The sequence below is a fragment of the Sciurus vulgaris genome (assembly GCF_902686455.1).
Source record: "Sciurus vulgaris genome assembly, chromosome: 3".
NCBI lineage: Eukaryota > Metazoa > Chordata > Mammalia > Rodentia > Sciuridae > Sciurus > Sciurus vulgaris.
In genome coordinates, this window is record NC_136463.1 from 40807113 (window position 1) to 40830961 (window position 23849).

At 37.1% G+C, this 23849-nt stretch overlaps 2 pseudogenes across 2 annotated transcripts in view; both read left to right on the forward strand.

The window, feature by feature from the left end:
* LOC306657579 (chromodomain-helicase-DNA-binding protein 1-like) overlaps positions 1-23849 on the forward strand; it is a 116885-nt pseudogene that overhangs the window by 63484 nt on the left and 29552 nt on the right. Inside the window, exon 20 of the transcript in view lies at positions 559-690. The product of the transcript in view is annotated as a chromodomain-helicase-DNA-binding protein 1-like (transcript). The remainder of the gene's footprint in view (positions 1-558; positions 691-23849) is intronic.
* The window catches only part of LOC306657580 (SH3 domain-binding protein 5-like), a 55213-nt pseudogene that overhangs the window by 1246 nt on the left and 30118 nt on the right, over positions 1-23849 (forward strand). The window lies entirely within an intron of this gene.

Sequence of the window (23849 nt, forward strand, 5' to 3'; positions counted from 1 at the left end):
CCACTTCATCTTGTCTTTGTGTAACCCATTTCCTTTCCAGGTTTGTTTCATATTCATTATTTCTGTGGACCATGTGCATCCACTGGTATTTTTATCATTTTTACAGTGGGGAAGCAAAGATTCCCCATTGTAATTTGGTTGCATATTTGGTAGTTGGGAAAAAAAGAGTATTATACTTTCTCTTAGAGAGTCAGTCTGCCATGACTGTCTGCAAAGAAATATAATTTTGTTTCCAAACCTAGTATGTCTCAGTATTTGTTGAATTTCATGGATAATTGGAGTATCTTTGTTTTAACTTTGATTTCACCATCAATCATATTCAACTTCCATTGTGCCTACTTATTTCAAGAGCCTATGGATCTTCATGTTCAACAGAATAACCGATTTTTTCCCTATTATGATCTCCCCACCAGAATATTTTTCACACTATACTTGTATATTTTGGGCAAATGGTCAATAATTATTTTCTTCTATGTATATGTTATACCCATCAACCAATATTTGATGAGTGAAGACATCAAAAATCAAAAAACAGACATAATATATTTGTTTTAATAGCAAGTGTTCATCTTCCATGCATCTGTCATGCCACCAAGTATCTTAACTGGTATGGTAACTGAGCGACTTATTTAGAAACATTTGGCCACAAGAGGCATCCCAACTTACATGTATCCTTTTGTTGTCTTCATAGTATGTTTTCCCAACTCAAGAGAGAAATATGTTGTATTTTTTAGTATTGCTATTTTATCCAAAGCCAAGTTCTTTCCTGCCATGTTCTTTACCCTACCCTCCTCAGTGGAACAAAACTAAGAAGCATTTTCTGACTTGTATGTATATCCAGAGTATACACCCAAGGAGATGGTCACACTAACACTTTTGGATGCCAACAGATGGATGAAAAGAATATATGAAGGGGAGAAGTAAATGAGCAATTGCCTTTTGGTAACATACTAAAATTTTTTCTCACTACTTTTCTGGAGATCTTTCAGGTCTGTGGACCAAGGCCTAATTCTAAGAACTTTATTCTGTTCTCTAAACTAAGCAGTTAACAAATAAGTGAACTATTTTATTTTGGGAAATTTTGATGTGTCCTTAAGAGACAATATGAAATTCATTCTATTAAGTCATAATCCGCTTTAACTAGACTAGTATTTTTTCTCAGGACCTCCTCAGTATGTAAATTGGCATTCTTTGAACTATGATACAATTTCCAAAGTGAGAGGCTGCCAGAAATGACCCCCCAATTATTATAATTACACAGAAACTCCATATATGTAGTTAGATTTTTACTGAATTAGTTCAGTCAGTCACAACTCATTAAAGAAACTTAATAGAGAAGACACATTTTATGTACTCATACAATTCAAGCAGTAGGATAAGAGTTTTAGTGCAACAGATTAATAGTAGCAATAATTAGTACTCACAATATTGGAAGTATTTATGATATAGAGAAAAGGAATTAGAACATACTACTTCTAGAATGGTTATTTCAGTAATTATTAAACTAGAGAACTAGTAGTTTTAGCAAAGTTAAATGTAAAGTGATGTCTTCCTTGACATCCTTATCACATATTACTTCCCTAGAAGCAAGGCTGCTGTCCTACATTCACAGTCCCCACTTTTCTCCTCAGCACAGCACAATTGGCCCAACACCAGATCCATTATTCAGCAACTAGCTATCAAGATATTTGTCCAGAGGGACTGCCATGAGTATTTTAGAAAAGAATCGGGCCAGATGTGGTGGTGCATACCTGTAATTCCAGTGACTTGGGAGGCTAAAGTACGAGGACCATAAGTTCAGGGCAGCCTCAGCAACTAGCAACACACTGTCTCAAAAATAAAAATAAAAAGGACTGAGGATGTGGTTAATCATACCTGGGTTCAATCCCTGCTATAAAGAAAAAAAAAAAAAGGAATTGGGATTTGGGACTTCTTGGATAGTGTGTGTTTTTTTATAATTTATTTTTATTGTAAACAAATGGGATACATATTTCTGTATAATGTAAATGCATAATCATACATTAACACCGGGTAATGATGTTTGAATCATTCTGTTATTTTTTCCTTCTCCCCAGCCCTCCCACCCCTTTTTTCCCACTATAGTCCCTCTTTCCTCCATTCTTACACCCCTCCCACCTCCCATTATGTGTCACCATCCGCTTATCAGTGAGATCATTCGCCCTTTGGATTTTTGAGATTGGCTTATCTCACTTAGTATGATGTTGTCCAATTTCATCGATTTACCTGCAAATGCCATAATTTTATTATTCTTTATAGCTGAGTAATATTGCATTGTGTGTATATATATATGTGTATATACATATATATATATATATATAAAATCAATCACAGTTTCTTTATCCATTAATCAATTGAAGGGCATATCTAGGTTGGTTCCGCAGTCTGGCTATTGTGAATTGAGCAGCTATGAAAAATGGTGTGGCTGTATCTCTGTAGTATGCTGATTTTAAGTCCTTTGGACTTAAGGAGTGGGATAGCTGGGTAATCAAAACTACACTAAGATTCCATCTCACCCCAATTTGAAAGGTGATTATCAAGAATACAAGCAACAATACATGTTGGAGAGGATGTGGGGAAAAAGGTACACTCATACTTTGCTGGTGGGGCTGCAAATTAGTGCCGCCACTCTGGAAATCATTGTGGAGATTCCTTAGAAAACTTGGAATGGAACCACCATTTGACTCAGCTATCCCACTCCTCAGCCTATACCCAAAGGAGTTAAAATCAGCATACTTCAGAGATACAGCCACATCAATGTTCATAGCTGCTCAATTCACTATAGCCAGATTGTGGAACCAACCTAGATGCCCTTCAGTTGATGAATGGATAAAGAAACTGTGGCATATATATACAGTGGAATATTACTCCGCCATGAAGAATGATAAAATTATGGCATTTGCAGGCAAATGGATGAAATTGGAGGATATCTTGCTAAATGAGATAAGCCAATCTCAAAAAACTAAAGGACGAATGATCTTGCTGATAAGCAGATGAGGACATATGGGGGAGGTAGGAGGGGTTAGTGTTAGGGTTAGGGTTAGGTTTAGGGTTAGGGATAAGGAGGGTGGTAAGAATGGAGGAAGGAAGGACTGTATAGAGGGAAAAGAGGGGTAGGAGGGGTGGAGGGAAGGGAAAAAATAACAGAATGAATCAAACAACATTGCCCTATGTAAATTTATGATTTTTAATTAAAATAAAATTAAAAAAAAAAAGAGGGTGAACATTTTTTCATGTTTGTTGATTGCTTGCAGATCTTCATCTGTGAAGTGTCTGCTCATATCCTTAGCCCATTTGTTGATTGGGTTATTTGTATTCTTCATGTAGAGTGTTTTGAGTTCTTTATAGATTCTGGAAATTAGCGCTCTATCTGAAGTAAGAGTGGCAAAGATATTCTCCCACTCTGTAGGCTCTCTCTTCCCATTGCTGATAGTTTCCTTTGCTGAGAGAAAGCTATTTAGTTTGAATCTGTCCCAGTTATTGATTCTTGCTTTTATTTCTTGTGCTATAGGAGTCCTGTTAAGGAAGTCTGATCCTCAGCCAACAAGTTGAAGATTTGGATGTACTTTTTCTTCTATAAGATGCAGGTTTTCTGGTCTGATTTCAAGGTCCTTGATCAATTTTGAGTTGATTTTTGTGCAAGGAGAGAGATAGGGGTTTAGTTTCATTCTGTTTCGTATGGATTTCCAGTTTTCCCAGCATCATTTGTTGAAGAGGCTATCTTTTCTCGATTGCATATTTTTGGCACCTTTGTCTAGTATTAGAAAATTGTATTTATTTGGGTTTGTGTCCGTGCCCTCTATTCTGTACCATTGATCTACCTGTCTAATTTGGTACCAATTCCATGCCATTTTTCTTACTATTGCTTTGTAGTATGGTTGTAGTTCTGGTATTGTGATACCACTTGTTTCACTCCTCCTGCTGAGGATTGCTTTAGCTATTCTGGGTTTCTTGTTCTTCCAGATGAATTTCATGATTGCTTGCTCTATTTCTGTGAGGTACATCATTGGGATTTTATTTGGAATTGCATTGAATCTGTATAGCACTTTTGGTAGTATGGCCATTTTGACAATATTATTTCTGCCTATCCAAGAACATGGGAGATCTTTCCATCTTCTAAGGTCTTCCTCAATCTTTCTTCAATGTTTTGTAGTTTTCATTTTAGAGATCTTTTACCTCTTTGGTTAGATTGATTCCCAAGTATTTTTTTTTGAGGCTATTGCAAATAGAGTTGTTTTCCTCATTTCCCTTTCAGCTGTTTCATTTCCATATAAAAATGTTTTAGATTTATGTGTGTTGATTTTATAGCCTGCTATTTTGCCGAATTCATTGATGAGGTCTAGAAGTTTTCTGGAGGAGGTTTTTGGATCCTCTAAATATAGAATCATTTCACCAGCAAATAGTGACAGCTTAAGTTCCTCTTTTCCTATTCTTTTTAATTTCTTAATCTGCCTAATTGCTCTGGCTAGAGTTGCGAGGACAATGTTGAATAGAAGTGGTGAAAGAGGACATCCCTGTGTTGTTCCCGTTTTTAAAGGGAATGGTTTCAATTTTTCTCCATTGAGAATGATGTTGGCCATGGGCTTAGCATAAATAGGCTTTACAATGTTCAGGTATGTTCGTACTATCCCTATTTTTTCTAGTGTTTTGAGCATGAAGGGGTGTTGTATTTTGTGGAAGCCTTTCTCTGCGTCAATTGAAATAGCCATATGATTCTTATCATTAAGTCTATTGACATGATGGATTACATTTATTGATTTACATATGTTAAACCATCCTTGGATTCCAGGGATGAACCCCACTTGATCATGGTGCACAATTTTCTTAATATGTTTTTGGATATGGATTGCCAATATTTTGTTAAGGGTCTTTGCATCTATATTCATCAAGGATATTGGTCTAAAATTTTCTTTCCTTGATGAGTCTTTTCCTGGTTTGGATATGAGGGTGATATTAGCTTCATAGAATGAGTTTGGTAGGGTACAGTCTTTTTCTATTTCCTGGAATACTTTGAGAAGTATTGGAATCAGGTCTTCTTTGAATGTCTTGTAGAACTCAGCTGAGAATCCGTCTGGTCCTGGGCTTTTCTTGGATGGTAGGTTTTTAATGGATTCTTCTATTTCTTTGCTTGATATTGATCTGTTTAAATTGTGTATGTCCTCCTGGTTCAGTTTGGTAGGAGTCTATGTCTCTAGAAATTTGTCAATGTCTTCGGTACTTTCTATTTTGTTGGAATACAGATTTTCATAGTAGCTTCTCATTATGTATCTCAGTGGTGTCTGTCATGATATTTCCTTTTTCATAATGAATTTTAGTAAATTGAGTTTTCTCTCTCCTTCTCTTTGTTAGTGTGGCTAAGGGTTTGTCTATTTTGCTTACTTTTTCAAAGAACGAACTTTTTGTTTTGTCAATTTTTTGAATTGTTTCTTTTGTTTCAATATCATTGATTTCAGCTCTGATTTTAATTATTTCCTGTCTTGTACTACTTTTCCTATTAGTCTGTTCTTCTTTTTCTAGGGCTTTGAGCTGTAATAGTAGGTCATTTAGTTGCTGACTTTTCGTTCTTTTCTGGAATACGCTCCATGCAATGAATTTTCCTCTTAGGACTGCTTTCATAGTGTCACAGAAATTTTGATATGTTGTATCATCATACTCATTGACCTCTAAGAATTTTTTTATCTCCTCCCTGATGTTTTCTGTTTTCCATGTTTCATTCAATAGCATATTATTTAGTCTCCAGGTGTTGGAATAATTTCTGTTTTTTATTTTGTCATTGATTTCTACTCTCAGTCCATTATGATCTGATAGAACACAAGGCAGTATTTCTATTGTTTTGAATTTCCTAAGGGCTGCTTTGTGGCATAACATATGGTCTATTTTTGAGAAGTTTCCATGTTTCTTCTCTGCTGAGAAGAAAGTGAATCCACTCATTGATGGATGGAATATCGTATATATGTCTATTAAGTGTAGGTTATTGATTGTGTTACTGAGTTCTATTGTTCTTTGGTTGGTTTTTGTTTGGAAGATCTATCTATTGGTGACAGCGGTGCATTAAAGTCACCCAGAATTATTGTGTTGTGGTCTATGTGATTCCTGAAATTGAGAAGGATTTGTTTGATGTACAGGGATGCACCATTGATTGGGGCATAAATATTTACTATCATTATGTCATCCTGATTTATGGTTCCCTTAAGCAGTATGAAATGTCCTTCTTTATCCCTTCTGAGTAACTTTGGCTTGAAGTCCACTTTATCTGATACAAGGATGGAAACTCCCACTTTTTTACTGACTCCATGTGTGTGGTAGGTTTTTTCCCATCCTTTCGCCTTTAGTCTGTGGATGACTTTTTCTATGAGATGAGTCTTTTGCAGGTAGCATATTGTTCGGTCTTTCTTTTTAATCCATTCTGCCAGTCTATGTCTTTTGATTGATGAGTTTAGGCCATTAACGTTCAGGGTTATTATTGATATATGAGTTTGTATTCCCAGTCATTTGGCTTATTTTTGGTTTTTAAGTTGGCTTGGTTTCTCCTATGAGTGGTTTTTCTCTAAGGCAGTTCCTCCCTTTGCTGACCTACATGGTTGTTTGTCATTTCCTCCTCATGGACTATTTTGTTGAGAACATTCTGTAGCGCAGGCTTTCTATTTGTAAATTCTTTTTTTTTTTTTTCATAAACTGTGGTGTATTTAAAATGTTTACATTTAACAAATGAATTCTTTTAACACACATAAACCAAAATATAATTGTGCCATTCACAAAGTAATTACAGTGTTTGTAAAAGAAGGACCTTAGTTCATGGCAGGCTCCAGGCGGTGTGGTCCAGAAATGAATTGTGAGTTTGAAACCAGATGACACAGGGCTCCTTCCAAGTGCGTCTATCTCATTTAGAGAGAGGTCATACCTGGAGGCCGTGGGGTGTGTGCAGTCCAGGCTAGACCTCCTTGGAGCTTTGTGAGGAGTTCTGATTGGAAGCACCCCTTCCTCTTCCTTCAGGGTGGTGGCCCAGCTCTGCTGTCTTCACAGTGGGGTTGTGGCCTGAGGGGGTCCCGTGGACCCAGCCTACCCAAGGTGGCCAAGAACTGCACAGACTAATACCTGCCATGGCTGAAAAGCCTGATCTGGGTAGGAAGGCAGAGCTAGGACACCCCTTGGGGCAGATTTGTCATCCTGTGTGTGCTGTTGTCTTGGGGTGTGGGGGGCCACAACAGTGTAAGAGGTTGTGCTTGGAGCAAGAGTGCCACGGTCCAGGGACAGACTTCACATCCCCAGTGGGCTGTGCAAGGATCATGTTTAATGTTAAGAAAGTGGTGAGGTGAAGCAGAGACACCCTGTGTCCTTGACAATGCTGTCATCCTCTCTGTAATCCCCACTTTGCTGCCTGGAGGCAGTGGTGCCCCTCCTGGGCCAGTTGAGATGTCCAGGAGGAGGCTGGCTGGGCTGACACTACTGTTACGTGGATGTACCACATTTTACTTATCCATTGGCTGGTAGACATTCATGGGGTTTCCACTTTTTTACTGTTGTCTGTTACACATGAATGTTAGTGTGCAAGTGTTTGTGTGGATTCTTTCTTTTATGAATTGCCAGACTATTTTCCAATGTGACCAGACTGGTTTTGCTTTTTTTTTTTTTTTTTTTTGCGGTGCCAGGGCCTTGTGCTTGTGAGGCAAGCACTCTACCAACTGAACTATCTCCCCAGACCTGGTTTTGCATTTCTAACAGCAACAGTGAAGCTCCATTTTGTCTTTTAACTTTTGTTTATCATGGAAGGATTTAATTTCATCTTCAAATCTGAAGGTTAGTTTTGCTGGGTATAGGAGTCTTGGTTGGCAACCATGTTCTTTCAGAGCTTGAAATACATTGTTCTAGGCCCTTCTAGCTTTTAGAGTCTGGGTTGAGAAGTCTGCTGCTATTCATATTCTCCCCCTATATGTAATCTGATGCTTTTCTCTCTTGGCCTTCAAAATCCTATCTATTTTGAATGTTCGACATTTCCATTATAATGTGCCTTGGTGTGGATCTGTTGTGATTTTGTGCATTTGGTGTTCTGTAGCCTCTTGTATTTGATTTTCCAGTTCATTCTTCAGGTTTGGGAAATTTTCTGATTTATTATTTCATTGAATAGTTTGTTCATTCCTTTGGTTTGTACCTCTGTGCCTTCCTCAATCCCAATAATTCTTAAATTTGGTCTTTTCATGATGTCCCATAGTTCTTGGAGTTTCTGTTCATGATTTCTTATCATCTTCTCCGTTTGGGCATCTTTATTTTCAAGATTAAATATTTTGTCTTCATTGTCTGAGGTTCTGTCTTCCAAGTGTTCTAGTGTTTTGGTGATGCTTTCCATTGAGTTTTTTCTTTGGTTTATTGTTTCCTTCATTTCAAGAATTTCTGTTTGGTTATTTTTGAGAATCTCTATCTCTTTGTTGAAATGATCTTTTGCTTCCTTCAGTTGATCTTTCAGCTTGTTGGTATTGTCATTCATTGCCTGTATTTGCTCTCTTATCTCATCCTTTGCTTCGTGAATCATCTTAATCATGTATAATCTGAAGTCCTTTTCTACATTTCTTCTAACATACTGTCATTGGATTCTATTACTATAGAATCTAGATTTGTTTGGATCATTTTCTTCCCTTGTTTTTTCATGTTGTTTATGCATCTTTTCCTCTAGCAGTGCAGATCTAGGGTATTGCAGATTTCCCCCTATAGTCTTATAGTGGCCCTATAGGTTTCCAAAACCTCTCCTTTAAGGGGAGATAAATATTAGCAGTGCCCAGTTCAGACACTATGCAATCCTAGACCAATTAGCCCCTATGAGGACATTAACAATATTGTCATAATAAACAGAATGAGTTCAAATATTATCTTTAGTATAACAAACAGATTTGCAATAAGGTCTATAGTTTCTAATGGAGGACAAACAGGATGCAGAGGGATGTAGGATGTAGCTGTTAATGGGATAAGCAAAGAATATACAGAAGTTCTAGATACTAGAAAGGGTGAGAGTGTAATCAAAAGAAATTGGATGTTAGCATGCAAAAAGGGAGAAAGAGACTCTGAGGGAACAGGTAAACAAAAGGAAAAGAGAGGAAAAAAAGTAAAGAAATAAAAACTTAAAATAGTTCAATAAGGAGAAAAAAGAAAATCTATAGTATAACAGTCATATAGTAATGAAACCTCCCAGTCTTCAGTAGCCTGATGCATGAGAGGTACCTGACAATGAGCTTCAGGTCTTCAGCAGGCATCTCAGGATGGGATTTGCCCCACCTAAAGATCACAGTTAAGGCTTCCAGGATTATCCAAGATGGCCACTCTGGCTTCCAAATGCATTGTCAAATGGGGAGCTGCAGCTCGGGTATGGACGTGGTCAGCTCGAGGTCCTGGAGGAGGTGTGTGTGTGGTTGGTCAGGCTTTCCATTTTTCCCAGCACAATTTGTTGAATAGGCTATCTTTTCTCCTGGTTGGTCCTGGAGGTTGGGTGTGTTTGGTGTGGTTGCGGGATCCTGGAGGCCAGGTGCAATCAGTTGGTCCAGGGTTCCGGTGATAGGGTACAGTCAGTCAGTATGGGGTTCCTGGCGGCAGGGAGCAGTCAGTCAATGTGAGGGCCCCGAAGGCAGGGATTGATCAGGGATCCTGGAGACAGGGCTCAGTCAGTCCATCCAGGGGTCCTTCGGGGCCTGGCTGTTGTCTCAAAATGGCGGCAGCCATATGTAATCAAACTTGCAGGTACTGTAATAGTGAACTTCCAGGCAACAGCAGGCAGCTGGTGCTCCACTGGTGGTTGGCGGTCAATTTGATGACTGTCGTCAGACAATCAGGAGGTGAACCTCACACGGTGAGTGATGGGTGCAAGGTAGGCAATGGACAGGCAAGAGGCAGGAACATGGCAGATGATAGGCGCCTGACAGTGAGTGATCTGCACTCAAAAAAGGCATCGATATGCTGGCAGACTGCAGGAGATCACAGTAGACAAATGGGGTAAAGAGAAGGGGATCAATAAGCAGCAAAAACTGCCTCACCAAGAAACACATATCCTCTGCTTGAAACCAGAGTTACAGAGTGACAAGGAATGCAGCCTCCCTCTAGTTCGCCATCTTGGATCTCCTTAGAGTAGTTTTGATTTGCATTTCTCTAATTGCAAGAGATGATGAATATATTTTCATATGTTTTTTAATTATATTTCATCTTCTATGAAGTGTCTGTTCAGTTTCTTAACCCATTTCTTAATTGGCTTATTTGCTTTTTTGGTGTTAAGTTTTTTGAGGTTTTTTTATATCCTGAATATTAGCACTCTGAGGTGCATGTTGTAAAGATTTTCTCCCATTCTCTAGACTCTCTCTTTATATTATTGTTTCCCTTGCTGAGAAGAAGCTTTTTAGTTTGAATTCATCTCATTTATTGATTCTTGATTTAATGTATTGTACTTTAGGTGTCTTGTTAAGGAAATCAGATCCTAGAGTGACATGGTATAGATTCAGTCCTAGTTTTTCCTCTATTAGGCCCATGGCCTCCATTCTGGTGCCCAAGTCTCTGATCCACTGTGAGTTGAGTTTCATGCAGGGTAAGAGATAAAGGTTTAATTTCATTTTGTTACATGTGTCTTTCCATTTTTCCCAGCACCATTTGTTGAATAGGGTATCTTTTCTCCAGTGAATGTTTTTGGCACCTTTGTCTACTATGAGATAACTGTATTTATGTGGGTTTGTCTCTGTGCCTTCTATTCTGTACTATTGATCTACATGTCTATCTTGGTGCCAGTGCCATGCTGTTTTTATTACTATAGGTCTGTAGAATAGTTTGGAGTCTGGTATTATGATGCCTCCTGTTTCACTCTTCTTACTAAGGGCTGCCTTGGCTATTCTGGGTCTCTTACTTTTCCAAATGAATTTCATGATTGCTTTTTCTAGATTGATGAATAACATCATCAGAATTTTAGTAGAAGTTGCATTGAATCTGTGTAGTGCTTTTGGTAGTATGACCATTTTGACAATGTTAATACTGCCTATATAAGAGCATGGGAGATCTTTCCATCTTCTGAGGTCTTCTTCAATTTCTTTGTTTAGTGTTCTGTAGTTTTTATTTGAGAGGTCTTTCACCTCTTTTGTTAAGTTGATTCCCAAGTGTTTTATTTTATTTTATTTTTTGAGGTAGTGTTCTTTATTTCTCTTTCAGTGGATTCAGTACTGATGTACAGGAATGCATTTGATTTATGGGTATTGATTTTATATCTTGCTACTTTGCTAATTCATTTATTAGTTCTAGAGTTTTTTGTTGAAATTTTTTGACTCTTCTACATATAGAATCATATCAGCAAATAGTGATAGTTTGTGTTCTTCTTTACCTGTTTGCATACATTTAATTTCTTTATTTTGTCTTACTGCTCTGGTCAGAGTTTCAAGAACAATGTTGAATAAAAGTGGTAAAAGAGGGCATTCTTGTCTTGTTCCAGTTTTTAGAGGGAAAGCTTTCAATTTTTTTCCATTCAGAATCCTTGGCCTTGGGTTTAGCATATGTGACTTTTATGATGTTGATATATGTTCCTACTATCCCTAGTTTTTCTAGTGTTTTGAACATGAAGGGGTGCTGTATTTTGTCAAATACTTTTCCTGCATCTATCATAATTTTTACTTTTAAGTCTATTTATATGATGAATTATGTTTATTGATTTCCATATGTGAAACAAACCCTGCATCCATGGGATGAATCCATTTGATCATGGTGTGCTATCTTTTTAATATGTTTTTGTATGTGATTTGCCAGAATTTTACTGATAATTTTTGCATCTGTGTTCATCAGGGATATTGGTCTTGGTCTGAAGTTTTCTTTCCCTGATGTGTCTTTGTCTGGTTTTGGTATCAGGATATTAGCCTCATAAAATGAGTTTGGAAGGGTTTCCTCCTTCTATTTCATGGAATAATTTGAGGAGTATTGCTGTTAATTCTTCTTTGAAAGTCTTGCAGAACTCAGCTGAGAATCCATCCAGTCCTGAGTTTTCTCAACTGGTAGGCTTTTTTTTTTTTTCTTTTTGTGGTGATGGGGATTGAACCCAGGACTTTGTGCTTGCAAATCAAGCATTCTGCCAACTGAGCTGTATCCCCAGCCCCAGCTGGTAGGTTTTTAATGGCATTTTCTATCTCATTACTTGTAACTGTTCTGTTTCAATCATGTGTGACCTCCTGATTCAGTTTAGGTAGGTCATGTCTCTACAAATTTGTCAATGTCTTCAATATTTTTTATTGTATTGGAGTACACATTTTTCAAAATACCTTATAATTATCTTCTATATTTCAGTTGCGTTCATTGTGATATTTCCTTTTTCATCATAAATTTTAGTAATTTGGGTGTTCTCTCTCTTTTTCTTCCTTAGTATGGCTAGGGGTTTATCAATTTTATTATTTTTTTTTTCAAAGAACCAACTTTTTGTTTTGTCAATTTTTTTTCAATTGTTTCTTTTGTTTCAATTTCATTGAGTTCAGTTCTGACTTTAATTATTTTCTGTCTTCTACTGTTTTGGGCATTCATTTGTTCTTATTTTCTAGGGCTTTGAGACCTAGTGTTAGGTAATTTATTTGTTGGCTTTTTATTGTTTTAATAAATGAACTCAATGCAATGAACTTAGTACTGCTCTAATAGTGTCTAAGGAATTTTGGTATGTTGTATCAGTAATCTCATTTACCTCTAAGTATTCTTTCATTTCATCCTTGACTTATTCTACTAGCCATTCATCATTCAATAGTGTATTATCTAGTCTCCTTGTGTTAGAATAGCTTCTTTTTTTATTTTATCATTGATTTCTAATTTTAGTCCATTATAATCTGATAGAATGCAGGGTTTTATCTCCATTTTTTAACATTTACTAAGGGTTTCCTTGTGGCATAAGATATGGTCTATTTTAGAGAAGGATTCATGTGCTGCTGAGAAGAAAGTGTATTCCCTCATTGATGGATGAAATAATGTATATGTCTGTTAAGTCCAAGTTATTGATTGTATTATTGAGTTCTGTAGTTTCTTTCTTTAATTTTTTTTTAGATCTGTCCAGTAGTGAAAGAGATGTGTTAAAGTCACCCAGTAATATTGTGCTGTGGTCTGTCTGATTCTTGAAATTTTGAAGGATTTGTTTGACACACATAGATGCTCCATTGTTTGGAGCATAAATATTTACAATTTTATATCTTGCTGATATATAATTCCCTTCAGTAGAATAAAATGACCTTCTTTGACACCTCTGATTAGCTTTGGCTTGAGCTCCACTTTACCTGATCTGAGGACGGAAACCCCTGCTTGTTTACAATCCATATTAGTGATATGTTTTCTTTCCCATCCTTTCATCTTCAGTCTGAGAATGTCTTTCCTTATGAGCTGAGTTTCTTGGAGACAGCAGATTGTTGGGTCTTCTATTTTAATCCAACCAGCAAGTCTATTTCTTTTGTATGATGAGTTTAGGATAGTAACATTCAAGGTTATAACTGATATGTGATTTGTATTTCCAGTCATTTGGTTTATTTTTGGCCTTTAATTTAATTTCTTCTTTGATTATTCCTTTAGGTAGTTCCTCCCTTTGCTGGTTTTCACTTTATTTTTTAACTTGATCCTCATGGAATATTTTGTTGAGAATTTTTTGTAGTGAAGTCTTTCTAATTGTGAATTATTTTAACCTTTGTTTATCATGGAAGGTTTTTATTTCATCTTCAAATCTGAAGCTTAATTTTGCTGGATATAAAATTCTTGGTTCACATCTATTTTTTTTCCAAGCTTGAAATATGTTGTTCCATGACCTAGCTTTGAGTGTCTGAGTTGAGAAATCAGTAGAGATCTGAATTGGTTTTCCCCTTATACATGATTTCCTTTTTTTCCCCTCTCACAGTCTGTAAGATTTTATCCTCATTCTGTATTTTAGTAATTTTCATTATAATGTGCCTTGGTGTGGGTCTGCTGTAATTTTGTACATTTGGGGTCCTATGACCTTCCTGTGTTTGATTTTGCATTTTATTCTTTAGGTTTGAGAAATTTTCTGATATTATGTCATTGAAAATTTGTGTATTCCCTTGGTTTGTACCTCTGCTCTTTCTTCTATCCTGATAACTCTTAGATGTGGTCTTCTTATGTTATCCTTTAATTCTTGGAAGTCCTGTTCATGGTTTCTTACCATCTTCTCTGCATGGTTGACATTATTTTCAATATTAAATATTTTGTCTTCATTGTCAAAGGTTCTGTCTTCCAAATGGTCTAGTCTGTTGGTGATGCTTTCCATTGAATTTATGATTCAATTTATTGATTCCTTCATTTCAAGGATTTCTGCTTGTTTTTTCACTATCTCTAACTCTTTTTGAAGTGATCTTTCCCTTCCTGCATTTTCTTTTTAATTTCACTCTTTATATCATCCTTTACTTTGCAGATCAGATTAACTGTGTACATTCTAAACTCCTTCTTTGACATTTCCTCGACTGTATTGTCAGTGAATTCTATTATTAGGGCATCTTGGTTTGTTTGTGGCACTTCGTTCCCTTATTTTTTCATGTTAATTGTGTGGTTTCCAACCTAGTTGTATGGATCTGTTGTACTACAGATTCTACCCTGTAGACATATATTGTCCCTGAAGATTTCAAGTACCCCACCTTTAAGAGGGAGACGAACATTAATAGCACCAGTATACAATATACAGCCTCAAATCTAATAGCTCCCACCAAGGTGTCCACTGTTACAAACAGCAATGATGAGTTCAATAACTGACCACAATATAAACAGAATTTGCCAAAGAGATTTACAATCTCAAATTGTGGACAAAGAAAGAACAGAAACAGTGCATACATGTTGTTCATGAGGGAGAAAGAGAGAAGCCAGAGGCAACAATCCACAGAAAGAGTGGAAGAGGAACCAACAGATATTTTCTGTTAAGTGAGAAAAGATAGAAAGAGAATCCAGGAAGACAGACCAGAGTAAGAATACATTTAAACAGAAAAAAAAATTAAAAATACAAGAATATACAGCAGAACTGCAAGACACTATGGATATATCACCATCCTCAACAAATTGTTACACAAAAAATTGTATGCTCCAAATATGGTGGAGATGCCAGAGAAGAAAAAATAATAATAATTCTCAGTGGAAAATTGAACAACTATCTCTCTCAGCATCCAAGTGCTTCTCAGCCCTATCTTTGACTTCCCACAAGACTGCCTGGCCCAGACAGGCCCTGGAAGACCCAGTCACCATCTCACCTATCTGGGCCTCAGATGTCCTGGTTCAGACATGTTCCAGTCCCAAGATCTCAAATCCACTGGAATTTGGAGAGAGATCACCAGTCATGAACAATCCTGAGAGACAGTAACTAGATGGCAGGAACCATAACTCCCAGGAGGAAGACCCCAGGTACAGCCAAACCCACAGGCATTCTGACACTGAACCTGCAGGTCCTGGCCACTGTCCCAAGACAGGGGCAGCTATGCCCCAAGATGGGAGTAGCAGCAAATCTACCAGCAACCCAACCAAACCCCAGGCTCTGGTCAGCATCCTAAAATGGATGTGGCCACATACAACCAAACCTGGAGTATCCCTAGCAGAGGACCTTTGGGAAGTGGTGGAAGTAGTAGTAGAGGGCAATTGGTGGCAGCAGGCAGGGGTTCAGCATTAGCTGTAGTCATCAGTGACATTGGCAGCAGGTGGGGGGACTGTGGAAACAGTAGCAGTGGATGTGGTTGCAGCTGCAGTGGTACCCAGAGAAAACCTCCTGGTGACCTCCAGGGAATGGCAGCATCTTTAGTGCAAGTAGTGTTGGCAGTATCATCGGGCAGCAGTATAGATGGTAGCCACAGCTTGAGAAAAGACCTCCATGCATCTGAGGTAGCGTTGAGGTCAGCCGACCTCCAGTTGACCGTAACAGCTTTGACAGCAGCAGCAGCAGCACCTGGAGATGACTTCCATATGTTGAACCAATGTTACATTCCAGGGATGAACCCCACTTGATCATGTTGCACTATCTTTTCAATATGCTTTTTATAAGATTTGCCAACATTTTATTGAGAATTTTTGCATCTATGTTCATCAGGGATATTGGACTGAAGTTTTCTTTCCTTGATGTGTCTGTCTGATTTTGGTATAAGGGTGATACTAGCCTCATAGAATGAATTTGAAAGGGTTCCCTCCTTTTCTATTTCATGGAATAATTTGAAAAGTATTGGTTTTAATTCTTCTTTGAAGGTCTTATAGAACTCGACTGAGAATTCATCTGGCCCTGGGTTTTTTGTTCGTTTGTTTGTTTGGTAGGCTTTTGATATGTCTTCTTTTTCATTGCTTGAATTTGATCTGTTTAAATTGTGTATGTCCTCTTGCATCAGTTTGGGTAGATCATATGTCTCTAGAAATTTGTTGACGTCTTCAAGTTTTTCTCTTTTATTTGAGTATAAATTTTCAAAATAGTTTCTAATTTCTAATTATCTATCTTATTACTCTCCATCATAATTCCTCTTTCATCATAAATTTAGTAATTTAGTAATTTGATAATTTAGTAATTTTAGTAATTTGATTTCACTTTGTTAGTATAGCTAAGGGTTTATCAATATTATTTATTTTTTCAAAGAACCAACTTTTTGTTTTGCCAATTTTTTCAATTTTTACTTTTGTTTCAATTTATTGATTTCAGCTCTGATTTTAATTATTTCATGTTTTCTACTGTTTTGGGTGTTGATTTGTTCTTCTTTTTCTAGGGCTTTGAGATATAATGTCAGGCCATTTATTTGTTGACGTTTTATTCTTTTAATGTAAAAACTCAGTGCAATGAACTTTCCTCTTAGCATTGCCTTCATAGCATCCAAGAGATTTTGATATGTTGTATTGGTTTTCTTATTTACATCTAAGTATTTGTATTCCCTCCTTGATTTCTTCATTTATCCAGTTTCACTCAATAGCATGCTATTTAGTCTCCATATATTAAAGTAGCCTCTATTTTTTATTTTATTATTGATTTCTATTTTCATTCTGTTATGATCTGATAGAATGCAGGTAGTGTCTAATTTTTTTTGTATTTCCTAAGAGTCATTTTGTGGCATAACATAAGGTCTATTTTAGAGAAGGATCCATGTGCTGATGAGAAGACAGTGTATTTGCCTGATGATGGATGAAATACTCTATACATGTCCGTTCAGTCTAAATCATTTATTGAATTATTTAATATAGTTTCTTTAGTTTCTGTTTGGAAAACTATTCAGTGGTGAGAGAGGTGTGTTAAAGTCACCCAATATTATTGTGTTGTGGTCTATTTGGTTTTTGAAATTAAGAAGCATATGTTTGATGTACATAGATACTCCATTGTTTGGGGCATATATATTTACGATTGTTATGTCTTGCTGATGTACAATTCCCTCAAGCAGTAATGAAATGTCCTTCATTGTCCTTTCTGACTTTGGCTTGAAGTCCACTTTGTCTGATATGAGGATGGAGACCCCTACTTATTTGTGCAGTCCATGTGAGTGATAGGTTTTTCCTAACCTTTTACTTTCAGTCTGTGGATGTTTTTCTTAGGAGGTGAATCTCTTGATGACAGCATATTTTGGGATCTTTTTAAAAAAATCCAATCTGCCAGTCTATGTCTTTTGATTGATGAGTTTAGACCATTAGCATTCAGGGTTATTATTGAGATATGGTTTGTATTCCTAGTCATTTTGGTTTATTTTTGGTTTTTAACTTGACTTAGTTTCTCCTTTGATTGACCTTTCCTTTAATATAGTTCCTCCCTTTGCTGGTTATCATTGTTTTTTTTTTTTTTTTCATTTCCTCCTCATGGAATATTTTGCTGAGAATGTTCTGTAGCACAGGCTTTCAAGTTGTAAATTCTTTTAACTTTCATTTATCATGGAAGGTTTTAAATTTATTTTTAAATCAGAAGCTTAATTTTAGTGGATATAAAATTCTTGGTTGGCATCCATTGTCTTTCAGAGTGTGATATATATTTTTCCAAACTTCCTGAATTGATGGTCAGGTTTGAGAAATCAGCTGAGATCCAAATTGGTTTCCCCCTACATATAACTTGATTTTTTTTCTCTTGCAGGTTTTAAAATTCTATCTTTTTTCAGTATATTAGTCAGTTTCGTTATAATGTGCTTTGGTGTGGGCCTACCATAATTTTGTACATTTGAGGTCCTGTATGTCTGTCATATTTGACTTTCCATTTCATTTTTTTACATTTGGGAAGTTTTCTGATATTATGTCATTGAAAAGATTGTGCATTCTTTTGGTTTGTATCTCCATGCCTTCATCTATCCTGATACCTCTTAAATTTGGTCTTTTCATTTTATTCTATATTTCTTATAAATTATGTTCATAGTTTCTTACCATCTTCTCTATGCAGTCAACTTTATTTTCAAGAGTATATATTTTCTCTTCGTTGTCTGAGGTTCTGTCCTCCAAGCGGTCTAGTGTGTTGATGATACTTTCCATTGGATTTTTAATTTGTTTTTTTGTTTCCTTCATTTTGAGGATTTCTGCTTGATTCCTTTTTTATAATCTCTGCCTCTTTATTGAAATGATCTTTTACTTTCTGCATAGTCTCTCCAACACCATCCTTTATTTCAAAGATCAATCTAACTATGTATTTCCTAAACACCTTCTCTGTCATTTCTTCTACTGTGTTGTCTATGAGTTCTATTGTTGGAACATCTTGGTTTGATTGAGGCACTTGTTCCTTTGTTTATTTAATGTTGTTTGTGTGTCTTCTCATCTAGCAATATGAATCTGAGGCAGTACAATTTCTACCCTGTAGTCTTATAGTGTCCCTGAATGTTTCCAGTACCTCATGTTTAAGGTAGAAACGAATATTAACAGCACTCAATGCAAACAATATACCACCTTAAACAAAATGGCTCCTCTGAAGGCATTTATGGTTTTGTCACAATAGACAGAAATGATATGTTCAATTATTGTCTACTGTATAAGCAGTAAGTTTGCTATAAAGGTTTACTGTTTCAAATGATGGACAATGAGGGAACAGAAATAGTGTAAGATGTGATGTTTATGAGGGAGAGAAGACAGGTAAAAATTTATAGTAAGAGCAAGGGAGGAATTAATAGAGGTTGACTGTTAGTAAGAGAGAAGAATCCAAGGAAACAGGTGAGAGAAAAATATGCACAGATATTTTTTAAAAAGTAAAAATTTAAGAATACACAACAAAATTGTCATATACTATTCAGACATCCCATTCCTCAGTAAATTCATGCATGAAAAATATTTGGATTCAAAGATGATAGAGATGTGAGAGAGAGCGGGCAAAGAAAGAAAAAAAAAAAAAACAAGGAGGAAAGTCTCAATGGAAAATTGAGTGATTGCTTCCATTGGCTTTCAAAGACTTTCTCTGCTTCCCTTCTCTGACAACAAACAGGGTTGTCTGAAGTTTGATGTTAACTCCAGTCCAGTGGGTGACTGGACTGGTTGGGTGGGTGAGCAGATAGAAAGATGCCCTCACATCCTCTTACCATTTCACCACCCATTGTAACCAGCCCTTCCATCCCTGCACACTTCAAGACTCAGCTGGAGAGAGTCCAGTTTCTCTAGTTTTATCAACCTCTGAAAACCCACAGGTAACTGCTCCTAGTCTCCAGCTTTCCACAGGCTTGCCAGACCCAGACTGGCCCTTGTGAACCCAGCTGCAATCTGATGAACCTGGGTTTCATCTTCCCTGGACCCCATCTTGCTGCAGTCCCAAGATCTCAATGCCCTTTCAACTGGCAGAGTGACCACCAGGGATGAACTCACACAAAGGAGTGACCGTGCAAAGAGGCAACCAGATGGCAGACACTACCACACTGAGCAGAAGGACCTCAGGTGCAACCAGACCTGCAGGTACCCCAATATATCTTCAGGCACTGGCCTGAGACCTCAAACCCAGGTGGCCATGCCCTCAGAGGGCAGCAGCTATGGCGGCAAACCTGCAGGCCTGGCTATTGTCCCAAGATGGCAGGAGCCACATGTAACCAAAGTTGTGGGTACTGTGACAATGGATGTCCAGGCAACAGCAGGCAGTAGGCAACTGGCAGTCTGCAGGCTAAGGACAGAAGATTGGTGGTGGGCAATGGGTAGGTGAAAGGTAGGTGATGGGCAGGCAAGAGGCAGGCAAATGGGCAAATGGCAGATGATAAGCAGCAGTCAGTGAGTGATCCACACTCAAAAGGCAGGGGACATGCTGGTAGAGGGAGACCATTGGGGTGAACAGCAGAATATGTTCAAGCAGAATATGGGTGGGCAGTGATGACTGCCTCTCAGAAAAACAGTATTTTCTCTGCTTGAATTTGGTTAGAGAGAGGCAAGGAATGCAGCCTCCCTCTAGTCTGCCATCTTGGCTCTCCTGGGTTGTATCCTTCTGAGGAACTGCTGGACAGTTTCCTAAAACAGCTGTACCACATCACATTCCCATCAGCAATGCATGAGGGTTCCAATTCCTCCTCATTCTCACCCACACTCACTCTGCCTCTTGTATTACAGCTGTCCTAGTGAATGTGAAGTGATACTGTGTGTGTTTTGTATCGCTCTGATGGCTAAGGATGGTCAGCATTCCTTTATGTGCTTATTGGCCATTTGTATATCTTCTTAAGAGACATGTCTATTTGGAAACTATTCTCATTTTCAATAGGATTATTTGACTTTTTACTGTTGAATTATAATAGTTTTTCATATATTCTAAACACAAGTCCCTAGTTAAATATATGTTTGCAAATATTTTCTCCTATTCTATGAATTGTCCCTTCACTTTCCTAGATGGTGTCCTTTGAAGCACAAAATGTCTTAATTTCATGAAGTCCATAAATGTATTTGTGTGTGCATTTGGTATCATAGCTAATAAACCATTCTCTAATCCAGAGACATGAATATTTTCTTCTGTTTTTTTTTTTTTTCTAAAACAAATAAATGTAGAACTTATATTTAGGTCAGCAGTCCTCTCGAGTTTTTGTGTCTTACCTACAAATATTAAAAATGCTGTTTTGTAAACAAAACCCATTTGTGAGCTGGGAACTGCTTGAAACACATGATCATTTGAATAGCACAAGGCTCACTTTTACATTAAGAGAGAATATGTTAAACTTCCTTAGTGCTTTGTTTTGGAAGATGGGCAAGATAATGGTTTTTCACAAAATCTATGAGTTAGCAAAAGAGACTTTTTTTTTTCCAGGTTCAAGTGTTTAAAAAAAATAGCAAGTTAGTCTACTTGAATCTCACCATTTTTCTATTTTAGATGCCTTTGGGCTATGCTCAGATTGTGAAAAATTTACATGCCTCCATTATGACATGTCTAAGATCTCCTAATGAGCAATACTGCTCCTTAGCAGAAAAAAATACTAATTATTAATGGTATCTGCATTTTTTACATCTAAATCTGACACTATCAGCTGTTTCTCTCCTAGTTTTGTTGCAGAGAAATATTGCAAGATAAATTCAACCTTCTGTCTTCCCTCTGTCCTATAGATATGATTCTGCCTTGAAGAGTAGCTGGTTCGTATCCTTTTCTTTTCTTATATTCCAAAGGCAACTGGCATTAGTGTCAGGCCATGGGTAATTGCAAGCATATGAAAGGAATTATGAACCTTGGGAAGATAAGGGGAAGAAAAAAATTACATTTGGAAAAGCAGTTTCAGAGCATGGGTTGGTTCTGAGAAAGTGGTGCATTGTTAGAACCATGTCTCTGATGCCAAAACAGGTCAACATAGGTCGATGAGTCAAAAGACAACAGAAGGTATGCTATGAAGTCCAAGTACAAAGCCCAAGGACTTCAGCTTAAATAGAGGAAAACAACCATTAGAACAAACAATTGTTCTAATTAGTTACACATAACAGTAGAATGCATTTTGACACATTGTACATAAATGGAGCACAACTTCTTCTTCTGGCTGAACATGGTGCAGAGTCACACAGGTAGTGTAATCATACATGTATATAGGGTAATAACATCTGCTTCATTCCACTGTCCTTCCCATCCTGTCACTCCCTCCCCTCCCCTCACTCCTGTCTGCACATTCCAATGTTCCTTCGTTCTCCTCACCCCATTATGGATTAGCATCCACTTATCAGAGAAAACATTCAGGCTTTGGCTTATTTCACTTAGCATGATAATCTCTAGTTCTATCCATTTACCTGAAAATGCCATAATTTCATTCTTCTTTAAAGCTGAGTAATATTCCATTGTGTATATATACCACAGTTTCTTTATCCATTCATCTGTTGAAGGAAATCTAGGTTGGTTCCATAGTTTAGCTATTGAAAATTGAGCTGCTATAAACATTGATGTGGATGCATCACTGTAGTATACTGATTTTAAGTTCTTTGTGTATAAACTAAGGAGTGTGGTTGCTAGGTCCAATGGTGGTTCCACTCCAAATTTTCTAAGGAATCTCCATACTGCTTTCCATAGTGATTGCACCAATCTGAAGTTCCACCAACAATGTATGAGTGTACCTTTTTCCCCACATCCTCATCAACACTTACTGTTGCTTGTATTCTTGATAATTGTGATTCTGATTGGAGTGAGATGAAATCTTAGAGTAGTTTTTATTTTCATTTCTTTTATTGCAAGAGATAATGAACATTTTTTATGTGTTTATTGATCAATTGTATTTTTTCTTCTCTGAAGAGTCTGTTCAGTTCCTGAGTCCATTTATTGATTGGGTTATTTTTTTTATGTTAGGTTTTTTTGAGTTTTTTATATCCTGAATATTAGTGTTCTATATGAGGTGCATGTGGTAAATATTTTTCTCCCATTCTATAGATTCTCTTTGTTTTTATAAACACTAAAGTGAGGGTTGTTAAATTTTTAGCTATGGAAAGAACAGACTGACCAATAGGGAATAAGTAAGGAACAGAGTACAGAAAAGCAGGAATAGCAACTTGGAATATAAAACTACATAGCAGGTTAACCAACAACATATTTGTGAACTTCCTAAATCAGGAATTGTGTCTTTTTATGTCTATTACTTGAGTGCCAAAACAACCTGAAATAAAACAGGTGCTCACGCTGTGTAATGAATGAATAAATGAATGTTCATAGCAAGGCAGAAGTTGTCTGCCTTAATTGAAGGCTTAATTGAAGCCTTCTCTATCATGGATGTGGAAAGTTGTCAGGTATACACAGTTCTCCAGAGAGAGGTAGGACTCTGCAGATGACTGAAGTTGGAGACCACAGTTGAAGGGGTAGACTGGCTTAAATCTACTGAAGCATGCTTGTTGTCAGTACCCAAAGGTCAGATGTGTGGTGGTTAAGATAAAGAGGAAATGCAGCAAGGGAGCAGTTCATATCAATTAGGAGAGTCAAGAAATGGTGACAAGGTAGGTGGCCTGACCAAGGTTGTACTAATGAAGTTCAACAGTCCATCATTCAAAGAGTCTGATTTAAAACCTAAGTTACAAGAGTAGCCTATTTTAACAATCTACTTTTTTAGAAAACCTCAGGCTTACTGAGATGGCTATCTATATCTGTTCACTGGGTGGTTACGATGATCAAAACTCAAGAAAAGTCCTATTACTTGTAAATTCAAGAGTTTATCAAGGAATTTCCCATCCTGGATATAACAGATCAGAGGATGGTTTGAAATCAATGTCAGGAAAACTCTGGTCCCATGAGCTCTCTACTATTCATCAGGAGTAATTGGTGTGTGTCCACTCAGGAGAAATCTAAAAATTTTAAACCCTTACATTATTATAAGTAACATTACATTTATATTAGGTAAATATCTGACAACAAATCTCATGGTTTGTAGGAACTGTTGAGAGTAATCTTGCCAGGCACGGTGGCACATGCCTGTAATCCCAGCCACTCAGGAGATTGAGACAGGAGGATTGAGAATTTAAAACCAGCCTCA